The sequence below is a fragment of the Syzygium oleosum genome, unplaced genomic scaffold (genome assembly GCF_021117445.2).
Source record: "Syzygium oleosum isolate NSW1041296 unplaced genomic scaffold, Sole_v2.1 Sole_v2.11, whole genome shotgun sequence".
NCBI classification, from domain to species: Eukaryota; Viridiplantae; Streptophyta; class Magnoliopsida; order Myrtales; family Myrtaceae; genus Syzygium; species Syzygium oleosum.
In genome coordinates, this window is record NW_026607495.1 from 3,547,142 (window position 1) to 3,560,328 (window position 13,187).

At 40.3% G+C, this 13,187-nt stretch overlaps 2 pseudogenes; both read left to right on the forward strand.

Annotated features, from left to right (window-relative positions):
• The first annotated feature begins 3,265 nt into the window (after positions 1–3,265).
• On the forward strand, positions 3,266–3,999 carry LOC115666668 (uncharacterized; annotated as a pseudogene).
• A 3,626-nt stretch (positions 4,000–7,625) lies between these two features.
• LOC115673778 (cysteine-rich receptor-like protein kinase 34) lies at positions 7,626–12,137 on the forward strand (annotated as a pseudogene).
• Positions 12,138–13,187: the final 1,050 nt, after the last annotated feature.

Sequence of the window (13,187 nt, forward strand, 5' to 3'; positions counted from 1 at the left end):
ACGTGAGTCGAGGCACGGCCGAGCAAGGGCTCGGTCGCACGGTAGAAAGCCTCGACCGCGGAGGTCGGGGCAGGTCGAACGACGGCCGAGCACTGGCTCGGCCGCCGGACCGGAAATCCCAGCCACAGAGGCTGGGTCTTGGAGGGAGCCGGCGTCTCGACTGGCCGGCGAAAGCGAGTCACGCCGGGCGGTGGCAACGGACGCGGCGGTGGGCGTTGGTCGAGCGTGACCTCGGCCATGAAGGCCGAGGCTCGGAGGCGCCGGCGTTCCAACCGGCCGGCGTTCGCGCCGCGTGGCCGGCGCGACTGGGCGACACGTGCGAAGGTGGCCTCGAGCCGGGTCAGGCGAGTCGGGCGCACCGGGTAGGGTTTCGTCGAGTCGGGTCGGCGGCCGGTGACCGGGTCGGGTTCGTGGGTCACAACCGGGTAGGGTTTTTGTGGGTGTTGGGCTTTAGGGTTTATTAGATTTTGGGCTTTTCTTTTTTTAGTTTAGTTAGAATAGTTTTTTTTAGGGTCTTGGGCCATTTTTTGCGGATGGGCCGAATGGTTAATTTGGGCTGAAGGTTTATTTAATCATTTAGTCATAGTGGGCTGGGCTTAGACCTTTTCTTTCTCTTTTGTTTTATTTAGGCCCTCGCAGTGGACCCGGGCCGGCGCGCCCGGGTTGGCTTCGACTCGGGTCGGATGTGGAGATCCGACCCGGGTCCGTTTTTATATTATTTAATATTATATTATTATTTTAACATAAAAAATATTTTTAAAAAATTAATTTAAAAAAAAATTTAAATTTTTTTTTAAAAATAATTAAAAAAAAATTTTCGAAAATTGAAAAATGTTATTTAGGCTTTGGGATTGGCTTTTCCTGCCCTTTTTGCATGACTAATGTCATTTTTTTATTTCATATTGATCGATTCATGCACTTTGAATTGTGTATTTAACTTAACTTCGCATGTGGTCGATTACGCATGTTAGGTTTAGATTTTAATTGTTGCTTCCCTTAGCTCAATTAGGAATGGAATTTTGAGACTCCCAATTAGTGTGAACACGTTAGGTGGTGAATTGAACAAGATTAGGTATCGAAAGGGCACTAATTAGTCAATTAGTGTAATCAAGTCCCCGTACCCATTGAATCTCTGGTTCGTAGAAGTAAAGCATTTCTCCCATGCTTTACTTGGGTGTCTAATCGACCCACCAAAAATCGATTAGTGGCGACTCCTAGATGAAATCGATTTGCATGTTAACAACTTAAACTCAAGTCGCGAATTGGTATGGGCTTGGGAGAGCTCGAGCTAGGTTTAACCTAGTAATCCATTAGCCAAACCACCTTAGGCGGCGGGGCCGGTTCGGGGAGGTCGCGAAAGCTTGGCGACTCCGCTGGGGACTTTTTAGAGGACTTAGGCCATTTATCTTGTTCAAATACATCCCTAACGTGAATGTTCTTGCCATTGACCCCTTATTTTGCAGGTTTGGGATTTGGGGAATGAATGGTTATTTTTTCGGATGCTTGAAGCATTGTTTGCTTATAAACTGTTGTGCATGCTTTAAATGTTTTAGCACTACACTGTTGCACACACAACCATGCTGCCGGACCTGGGCTGCACTAGGAATGTTTAGGATGGTATTGAGTTGGATACGACTTCGACCGCGAGGCCGCGTAGTAGAGGTTGTCCAACTCAATCCCGAAAGCTTCTTTCTTGGTGTCAAGAATCCTTACCTTTGCCCGCGAGGCCGCGTCGCATCGGGGTATCATTCTTGACCGAGCCGGAGTTACGAGGACTTGGCTTAGTGCGTGAGGCCGCGACTAGTCATCCCACCCTCGTAACTCCAATTTGTTAAGCCATCTAGAGTAGAAGTCGAGCTGCACGTTACATTCGCATGTTTATGTGATTGAAAGTTTGTCATCCACTGTAAGTATGATTTCTCTCTTTACTTGTTCACTTTTGGTTAAAACTTTCATTTTTGAAATTCGTGGAAATCAAGCGAATGCCCTAGGTGATCTAAGCTCATAATTGAAAATTTCGGGCAATCACTCTTGACAGTGAGCCTGGAGCATGAATCTCAAACATCTCTGATTTGGCCCTACAAAACAGATGATCCTGTCTAAATTTTCAATGATGGGTTTAAAATCACAGTTTGTATAGAATTTCTTCCAAGTCAAGATTATATTTTGGGGCATAAAATTGAAATCACATTTTCAACAAATTATTTCTTGTTCACATTCCGGAATTGGAATTCAAATCACATTTTATGTATTTTTCTTAAAACAAGAATTGTCTCGTCTTTCCAAAAATCCGAAATCACAAATCAGTTTTTCACAATTGATGCCACATCTTGCACATTAAACTTTTGGAATAGAATGGGCATTCGATTGATAGCCACGATTTGATCTTTTAATAATGTCTCCTTTTACTACGAAACCTTGGCGAAATACCAAATCCTCGCAAATAGGGATCATGGGGCACGTATCGTCGCTTTGCTTTCGTTATAAGAGGCGGCTTCATTGAGAGATCACTTTTTCCATTCACGTACTAACATTGTCTTCCTTTTGAAGGTTATACGCAACGGCCTTCTTTGGAATCTTCTCGCTCGATCACGCCAAGAAGTGGACTTAGAAGCTAGGACGAGATTTGCACTCTTCTATGCAAGAGTTTTTTGTACTTTGTCATCGTCTTTATTCTTAGTAGGAATCATGTTTCGCGTTTTGGACATTGATTGTGAACCCAATTGAATGTTTTTGTAAATCATGCAACTCAAATTCAAGGTCATAAGTAGCTTTTTGCCTTGGGTCCAATTGGAGATGCTGCAATCCACCCATATGGATTGAATTTCCACGGAGACTTGGGAGAAACATTCTGGGATGGTAAAATGTCGTCGTTCCAATAAGAACTTCTCATGCAGCAATTGACTTGTTTTCCATTTTTTTATGAAAACAGGTAAAATGAAAGGGTTGTTCGAGATTGGCATTCACTTTCCCTACAAAACCAAAGTGTGGGCCCTTTGAACTCGAGGCGCATGCAGCAAGGCATGAGCGTCGAAGGAATTGCGTCATAGAGAGTACAAATTGGCAGGTCTAGAAGACATAATTTCTTGAAGTTTCAAAGTATACTGCCCGTCTTCTCAAACTCCATAAGTAATCTCTTGGAACACACATTGGATTGGCGTTTGATTCATGCATACATTTGCATGATGAAGTCTGCTCGCATCCTTGAGATTTTAAACTGGAATAGAGGCAACTTCTGGATTCAAAGCAACTAAGGCTTTAGGAAATGGGTGCTCATGCTTGGGGATTTTTGGGAAGAATCCCCGATAATTTTGAAAGGACTGCCTCCTTGCAGGATTTGGATTTGGGTCGTAACGATTTTTCCAGCTTTCCATCCAGTCTGAGGGAGCCTTGTACTTCTAAAAAAAAAAAAAAACTCAATTTATCTCATTGTATCTGCCTCCACACTCTCGTGAGCTTGCTTGAATCAAATATGGTGAACTGTAATGCGTTGGAGCGCATGTACAACTTGACAAATGTGGATGGTTTAGATGGAGCTGGACTTTACTAATTGTAGCAATTTAGTTGATGTCCCTGGTCTCCATGAAGCGTCTAAGGCATTTTATTCTTGGTTGGTTGCAAGGCATGCATCCTAGTAGTGAAGAGAAGAATTGAAAAGGTTGCTCCAAAGCATTTGGACAACTTGAATATCGCTGGGAGTGAGATTCCACGATGGTTTCATTAGAAAGTTTCTCATTTTGTTGCAAAGAACCACGAGATTGGAGGAATAATTTTCATTGTTGAGGTCTCTCTGGACATTGTAAACCGGGGAAACCTTTCGCTACTAGCAATCGTGGACATTAGAAGAAGACTTCTCAGGCGTGAAGGTATGATACGCACCATGACATTGTGCCTAATAGGGATCCCGACACAAGTGAAGACCAGCTTTACTTGATTATATTTCCAGAATTCGAGCCAATGGTTGGAAGCTTAAAAAACGGAGATTGCAAATTTGACTAATGGTAAGAGATCATCATGATCTCTCATGCTTACCTTGAAGCAATATGGAAAAGGCTAGTCTCCCACTGATGAAGGATGGAAGGACTTGCGGCTCTTGGCATAGACGATGATACCCTAGTGTTCATAAAGAGCTCCATTTCAAGAATCCACTAAGCCTTTACGCGTCACCATTTTCGGGAAATGAGACCGAGGAGGGATGACATCTGAACATTCCTAAATTTGAAATTTGACCTTAGGGTCACATTTGTGAATCCACTTCTTTCTTCAATCGTCAACGTGGATGAAGAAATGCTCTTAAAATTTGTGCTTCAAGTAATCCCTATTGTTCTTAGAGCAGAGTCCACAAAAAATTTCTCATCTTGGAGAATCTCATATCAATTTGACAACCTTCTCAAAAGAAGAAATGTACGAAGATTCCTCGGCACCAAGGCTACTTCCTGGGTTGGTGGCATCTATAACTCATGGGAAGCTCTTTGACGGGTCCACATATATGGATGCGGACTATCCAAACAATATTGTCAAAAGACAAGAAGAGGAATGAGCTATGATCCATTTGGAATTGCTGAGCATTAGTAGTTGCAATTTTTACGCCTTCAAATAGCTTCTCGGCATTTAATCCAGCGTGGAGATGATTATCGGTGGTTCGCGAAATGATCCTTCAAGGCATGGATGTACACGAACAAGAATCAGCCATCAAATGGTGCCCCCGAGCAAAATTTTCGAAAATTGATGGTGTTAATTAAAAAAAAAAAATTTCGAAAATTGAAAAATGTTATTTAGGCTTTGGGATTGGCTTTTCCTGCCCTTTTTGCATGACTAATGTCATTTTTTTATTTCATATTGATCGATTCATGCACTTTGAATTGTGTATTTAACTTAACTTCGCATGTGGTCGATTACGCATGTTAGGTTTAGATTTTAATTGTTGCTTCCCTTAGCTCAATTAGGAATGGAATTTTGAGACTCCCAATTAGTGTGAACACGTTAGGTGGTGAATTGAACAAGATTAGGTATCGAAAGGGCACTAATTAGTCAATTAGTGTAATCAAGTCCCCGTACCCATTGAATCTCTGGTTCGTAGAAGTAAAGCATTTCTCCCGTGCTTTACTTGGGTGTCTAATCGACCCACCAAAAATCGATTAGTGGCGACTCCTAGATGAAATCGATTTGCATGTTAACAACTTAAACTCAAGTCGCGAATTGGTATGGGCTTGGGAGAGCTCGAGCTAGGTTTAACCTAGTAATCCATTAGCCAAACCACCTTAGGCGGCGGGGCCGGTTCGGGGAGGTCGCGACAATGACTGTAATCTATGTTTCGAGAAGTGTACAAGTGCAAGCGGTGCTTGTATCTTCTGATAAAAGCAACACATGCTTCATTGTTACTGCCCACACAATCACTAGTGGATTTTAGCCTATTGGTGGTGTTAAGTCTGGAAGAGTGGGCGTAAATTTGATTTAAGCCAAAACACTATAACGATCTGTGTGCATCGTTTTCTATCTCTTTGCTTATTTTATTATTTATTTGATAGAATCAGTTTACACTTGATATTATCACTCTATTTCTGCATCTATCAAACTATTTCTAAATCTATTAAACTTATTCTTTTTTCTCACTGATACCCTAGTTTTACATCTATTTCTACATACATAACAAATGTTCTTATGTCATAATACATTCTTTTCTTTTCTTTTCTTTTCCCTCGCTGGCATTCAAACAACATGTTAACTCAATCCCTTTAAATTACTTCGGTTCTTTTCTCTCATAATTATTTAGATCCCTTCTTTCCTATCAAATACTCCTACCAAAGCGAGATTATTCTCTCTTAGAAATACTCTTCTCCTTTGGAGTTCAAGGCGAAATAAGCAAGTTACATCAAGCGACACATATAATTTATGGGAATTGCTATTAATAATTCTTGAAAACGAGAAAATCACTTAAACAATAAAACCGAGGAACATACACCACACAATGAAACCCTGGACAAGCAACTTACCCGCGGATGCAATACTCCCACCAATGCGCCATCTCGAAGTCAAGTCAATGGGAAAAGGAACTGATGTTACTCATGTTAGCGACGGAAGACGCAGACTACTATAAATTGGGGGATGAGACTCGCACTTGTATTGAGATGTGACTACTACCCGCACAACATAGCAACATCGATAGCAATTCCACATTACGTCCTTTTCCGAGCCGAACGAATTAGTTCACACCCTCAACTCGATCGATGTCACTAGTATTTCCATTGGCATCGGGAGATGATTATCCATACAAGTTCATACACCTAAACACATTATGTGATGTGACAGTTAAGCAAGTTGATGCGAAATAATCAACGTTAACATTGGAACCATTATTGCAGGTTATGTTAGACGGCATTGGCGGGTGATGCGAAATAATCAACGTTAACATCGAAACCATTACTGCAGGTTCTGTTAGACAGCATTGGCGGCTGATGCGAAATAATCAACTTATTACTTGCATCCAAATCTTGACCGAGTCAAGTGACAATCAACGCAACATGACGGAGTTGGCTTTCCCCAACTCTATGCCACTCCTTTTAATCCTTAATGTTTCTTCTATTTTTAAGATTTTCTTTTTTAAACGACAAAAAAATTCACTTTGATAATGCCAAACTCACAGTTTTTAATCTAAAAATTACCGAAGTCATTAAAACAGATTTCTATTATTAGTTTATTAGATGATATGTCAAGCTGTTATTGACTTTTAAATATGACCCAATTATGTCAAGGATCACTGACAATCTAACTCATCTCTTAGTAATATCAATGTGAACCGACTTTAGTAAATCTAGCTACTTGGTTTAAGGTTTCGACTTAGTAAATCTATCTACTTGGTTTAAGGTTTTAACTTTAGTAAATGATATATTGGGCCGATCATTAATTTTTAAATAAAGGATGACTCACAATCAAATATATCTCTTAATAAATCAATTTTGTAAACTAATTTTTAATAAATCTCGCTCTCTGTTTAAGCGTTTTTACTTGTCGACATATAGTAGTACTTATCTCTCTTCTTTGTATTCTTTTCTTCACCTTATCCACTATAGGAAAATTATCCAAAAAGTCCCAAAACTATTGCACTTTTGCCAATTAAGTCCTAAACATTTTCACATTTTTTCAATTGAGTTCGTCCGGCCAATTTAGCGGGAAATCGCTGACGTGGATGCTGGCCGTTCTACATGGCATGATCGGCACTAACATGGACATTTTTAATAATATATAAATATTTTTCAAATTATTTATTTTCTTTTTTTCTTTTTTTCTTCTTCTTTTTCATCTTCCATGTCCGGCAAGGGTTGTCGTCCCTTGCCTGTGGCCAGCGACCCTCGCCGGAGTTGGAAGAAGAAAAAGAAAAGAAAGAAAAAAAAGAAGAAAAAATAATTCAAAAATTCAAAAAAATATAAAAATTCATCCACGTCAGTGCTAGTCATCCTACATGGCACTACTGGCATCCACCTCAGCAATTTCAAGTTAAAATTGGCCGGATAGACTCAATTGCCAAAACGTGAAAATGTTTAGAATTCAATTGGCAAAATTAAAAGGTTTAGAACTGAATTGGCAAAAGTACAATAACTTTAGACTTTTTGGACAATTTTTGAATTCTCCTACATAAACACGAACCATAACCTCTGAAATATTTAGTCTGACAACTCCGACTCTGCTTCAGGCAAAACCATTCAAAGCACCAAAAACACCGAACCGTAACATGACTCACTCATCATCCACCCTTTCTTTCCTCATTTTTCTGACTGTTCTGATCCGAACCTCCGCACATCATGCAGCATTCTGCTACGACACCATAGGAAACTTCACGCCGAACAGCGCCTATGCAAAGAACCGCGAGACCATCCTCAGCTATCTCTCCAACAACGTGTCTGCACACGATGGGTTCTACTTCACGAGCACGGGCCAAGACCCAAACACCATCTACGCTCTCACTTTCTGCCGTGGCAATACGTTGACAAATATCTGCGAGAAATGTGTGACCTCAGTGGCCGATGATTTGGTCGAGAAGTGCCCTAACCAGAAGGCGGCCTTCTCCTGGGGAACCGATGGCGATCCATGCTTTATCCGATACTCGGACACTCCGATCTATGGCATACTGCAAACGGATCCCACCCTTTTGGTTGATAACATCGACAACATCACCATGAGCCCAGCGATATGGTGGAACTTGACATTAGGAGTGGTGAACAAAGCAGTGGACAGCACTTCGAAGCTCAAGTTCGCAACGGGGCAGGCCAACTTGCCGGACAACCGTACGATCTACTCGTTGTTACAGTGTAGTCCTGACTTGTCGGCAAACAATTGCAGGACTTGCTTGGACGAAACCATTGATTATTATGATAAGTGTTGCCGCGGAAGGATAGCCAGCGGTGTTTATAATCCAAGCTGTATTTTCCGATGGGATTTCTACCCGTTTGTGGACTCAAGCCACACCCCGTTGTCGTCTTCTCCACCACCTCCAGCGGCTTCGCCGGCTCCTGGTGGAAATATCGACAAAGGTACGTTGCGTTTAAGCTCGTGGAAAAAGTAACATAGCTTGCTCTGACCGAGACTATTGAGTTCCCTTCTTTTTTTCTTTTTTCTTTTGGCGAAAATTCTAGAGTAGCTAGCATTTTGAATTTTAGTTCTTAAAATTACACTATAGATTTCGTACTTACTAGGTTTTGAGTTAATTTCATTATAAAAAAAAAGCCTGAATTGTGAGTAGTTTTAATCTTTATCCCTAATTTTGAAATTTATCATAGAAATGTCCAACATTCTTGTTTCGTTCCAATATGGCATGTGTCAATTTCTCAACAGTGGACAAAGGATAAAATATTGCATCCGCCTATTGTACCACGTGTATTTACTCCTGAACTACTCTTAGTTCGACACTTGCACTCCACTAGACAAGAGAATACAAAGTTACAATGGGATAAACAAATCGCAACCTATGAAAAATAGTTGATAATTTTCATAATAATGTCAGTAAGCTATCAATAAGTCATCGGAAGATTAGGTGACCGGTAGATTCCTTTTGCCCCAACAATTTTTTGATACTTACCAACTCTTTTAGAAATCTACATCTACAGATGAAAAGTCCTTTCTTACACGCAATAGTAGAATCGTCCTATGTTTATGTGTTAATACGGGCAATTTATGCGTTGCAAGGCCAAAAGTGTGAGAACCTAAATGGAATTTTAAGTGTGAGGGTCAAAAGTTTATGTAAACCTTCATGGATTTATGTGAGTAGAGTAACAGCTAATGGGTTTTGTTAAAAAAAATGCCTTTATGTTTTGGAAATCGTGTTGATCGCTACTTGGAATCTGGGCATCCACTCTTTTATGATTGCAATCAACTGATGCTTTTAGATATGCTGAGAAAGACCATTATCTGATCAGGTACCTTGACTGCAACTATCGTTTCAGTCGCCGTTTTTGTAATGCTTCTCTTCATTGGGTGTCGTTGCCTTCGGAGGGGGCGAGCACAGAAGAAAAATGAAGCGGCACAAGAAGAATGTGGTAAGACTGTCGTTTTTCAGGGAAAAAAAATAGAAAAAACAAAAACAAAAGATTGAAACTTTCATTTGAGAAACTTAAAGATTGTGAAGCTATGACAGTAAGACATGACAAACAAGTACAAGTCTAAACAACTTTGTTGTTCACTCATGAAGGTGTAAGCGAGATCGCATCCTTGAGGTCCTTGCAATTCGATTTGGATACTTTACTTTCAGCAACGAACAATTTTTCTCAAGAAAACAAGCTTGGCGAAGGTGGATTCGGGGAGGTTTACCAGGTACGTAAGTGATCATTAAATTCTTTTGAAATCGCTTGATGCTCGGTTTGGATTTGGAATTGAAAAGATGACATATAATATCCTCCTTGAACTTTATTTTGGTTCAGTGAGGTACCTGTAATTTTTCAAAAGTGCCTTTTTTTCTAAAAAGGGCTAGATGCAGTGTACTTTTACTGATGTAATTTGACAATTAAATGATATTTTGTGAGGTCATCGTCAACTGTTCTAAATGCTTAAACTTTTATATAAAAGCATGGTTTAATATTTAAATATTTTATCACTCTCTTCACAAGCGTGAAAATATTTTATTAAGGAGACAAACGGGGATTTGGAAAGATTTGAATTTAGGATCAATTGCTCTGATGCCATGTGAGATTTTGTGAAATTAAAAATGTTCCAAAATCTCAAGTTATTAGATGAATTTGGGGTTTGATAATTAAATATTCTAACATTAACCATTGCTGAACCAATCCCATGTCTTGAACTTTCAGCTCACTTACATCGCAATGGACGTCAAATGGTCTATTTCATCCCTTTTTCTTAAGAATCTTCATAATAAAGTTTCTAAATTTTTCTCTCTAGCCATAAGAATGACTGGTGGTCAATGGCTACTTATGATCGTAACTAGTGTCCATGGCACTATTGTGTGGATGTTATAATAGCATGACAACGTGACCGAACAATTTTAAATCTTTGGGAATTGAATCAAAACATGGTTCAAAAGATAATATTGCACATCAGTTAAAAGTTCAGAAAGTTATTATCCCAAAATTAAAAAAAGAAAGTGAAGAGTGAAAGATCTTGTCAACTTTCACAAATTTTTTCAGGGTAGGCTTCCCCATGGACAAGATATAGCTGTGAAGAGGCTATCCCAAAGTTCAGGACAAGGTGGGGCAGAATTTAAGAACGAGATTGTGTTGGTGGCGAAGCTTCAACACCGGAATTTAGTGAGATTGCTCGGATTTTGCTTGGAAGGAGGGGAAAAGCTACTCGTATATGAGTTTGTCCCTAACAAAAGTCTCGACTACTTCGTGTTTGGTTTGTTCCACTTCACTGGCACTAAGTTCATCTCCTTGGTTAATGTACAATATAGACGAGATATAGACGAGTGAGCGAATAATTGTATACTCGTTTACTCGATCATATATAACATTTTTAATCTAACTAATAGACTTCCTAGATGATACTGTCGTTTAAATCACTACAGACCCCAAGAAAAGCAAACAATTGGATTGGCCAAAGCGTTACAAGATAATATCGGGCATCGCTCGAGGGATGCTCTATCTTCATGAAGATTCTCGGCTTCGAGTCATTCACCGGGATTTAAAAGCTAGCAACGTCTTGCTGGACAAAGAAATGAGCCCAAAGATTTCGGATTTTGGCATGGCGAGGATTTTTGGAGTCAATCAAAGTAATGCAAGTACTAAAAGAATCGTAGGAACCTAGTAAGTATTGCATTCTTCAAAGTTTACTGTAAGGTAGCTTCTGGTTAAGAATTGATAATGGGATTAGTATAGACATTAGGCATCCCAACATTTATGGTTCTGGTGGTGGTTTTCAGTGGTTACATGTCCCCGGAATATGCGATGCATGGACAATTCTCTCAAAAGTCGGATGTTTACAGCTTCGGTGTCCTCCTCCTCGAGATAATTTGCGGCAAGAGGAATAACCACTACTACCATTCTGATGGAGGCGAAGGTCTCGTGAGCTATGTGAGTTTTTTGTATGATTTAATCGTTCTTTGTGCTCTCAATCAACGATGTTGTTCTCCAGTTCACTTGTTGTGTCCAATTGAGCTGCTCTAGGCTTGGAAACATTGGAGAGACGATGCACCTTTGGAAATAATGGACCCGGCATTGGAAGAATCTTATTCTAGAAGCCAAGTGCTCAGATGCATACATATCGGCTTCCTATGCGTTCAGGAAGATCCCGCTGATAGACCGACTATGGCGGACATAGTTCTTGCGCTGAGTGGCCAAACTCTTAATCTGCCAGTGCCACGAGAACCCGCCTTTTTCCTTCAAACGGAACTGCCGAATAACATCATAGGGAATGTCCAGGGACATTATCCAATTACCAGCAGCTCTGTGCCTCTGTCGGTCGATGGAGTGGCAATCACTGAAGTCTACCCTCGATGAAGCACATGAAAATCTATTCACGGCATGATTTCATTTGCTTCTCGAGCAAATTATGTGGATGTTGTGTCCAGAAGTACTATTTAGTTTTACATCACCTGTTTGATGAGTGCGCTTGTTATCACTAATAAACTGGTAGTATTGCGGTTTCTCTTTGTATTAAAGGAGCAAGCTATTTCTAGTTGGATTGACATCTAATTTTTTACGTTTAATTAATATCATCCAACATCGGCAAAGTGGGAGTAAGAAAAGAGCAAGGGGCATATTGGAAAGAGCCATTAAAGCCAAACTATAACACCAATTACGACTATCACATTGGTGGAAGCAAACATTGTAAATGGCAATAAACATACAACATAGATCCATAATGTAATAGTCATCGCCTCATATCTCATTTGCAATCTTTAAGTTGACATTAGGCCCCAATTCCATTAACATTTCGAAAGCAACTTGTCACGAGCATGTTCCATGTAGGTAGTACGTTGTAATCCAGATGGTCTCCATTGCAAGCCGCGTGGCCGTAACAGTCATAACTGAAGACGCTGTCATGGCTGTAGTAGTCATCTAGAATCGGCTGTATTGATACATAAATCTCGGAGAAGTCCGCACACACAACAATTAGGGATAAGCATGGTCCTGTAGCACCTAACTCATGGATCAACTCACATAGTGTTGGTCCCCAATTTGTGAAATGGAAGACTGACCCTATTAAACCTGGGACTGTGGACTGAACCAACCCTATGGGTCTAGTTCGATTCCAAGGTTAACCTGGGACCAAGTAGAGCTTTTTTTGTTTCATTTTTTGTATTCCTTAAAAGAACAAATATACTCTTTCAAATTACATATACATCAATGATGAGATATTGAGTAACCAGACTGTAAACACCAATAGATCGGGAAGCATTATCATAGGGATTTTCCAACTAGCTTAAAGTTCTTAGAACAAGCACAAACCAGGAAGCGAAAGGGGAAATATAACTACCCAACACAAACTAGGAAATCACATTAGCTTGAAGCTCTCAAATCAAGCACAAATAGTGAAAGTGGAAAAATAAATACCCAACAAAAATCGAGAACTTACACGAGCTTTAAGCTCTCAAATCAATCATAGACCAAGAACTCACCAGCTAAGCTACGTTCATGGGGCGAGGGAAGAAAGGTGAGCAAGTTGCGTTTGTGAGGTGGGCCAAGAGAGGTGAGCGATATCACCAATTAAGCTACGTTCATGAGGCGAGCGAAGAGAGGCAA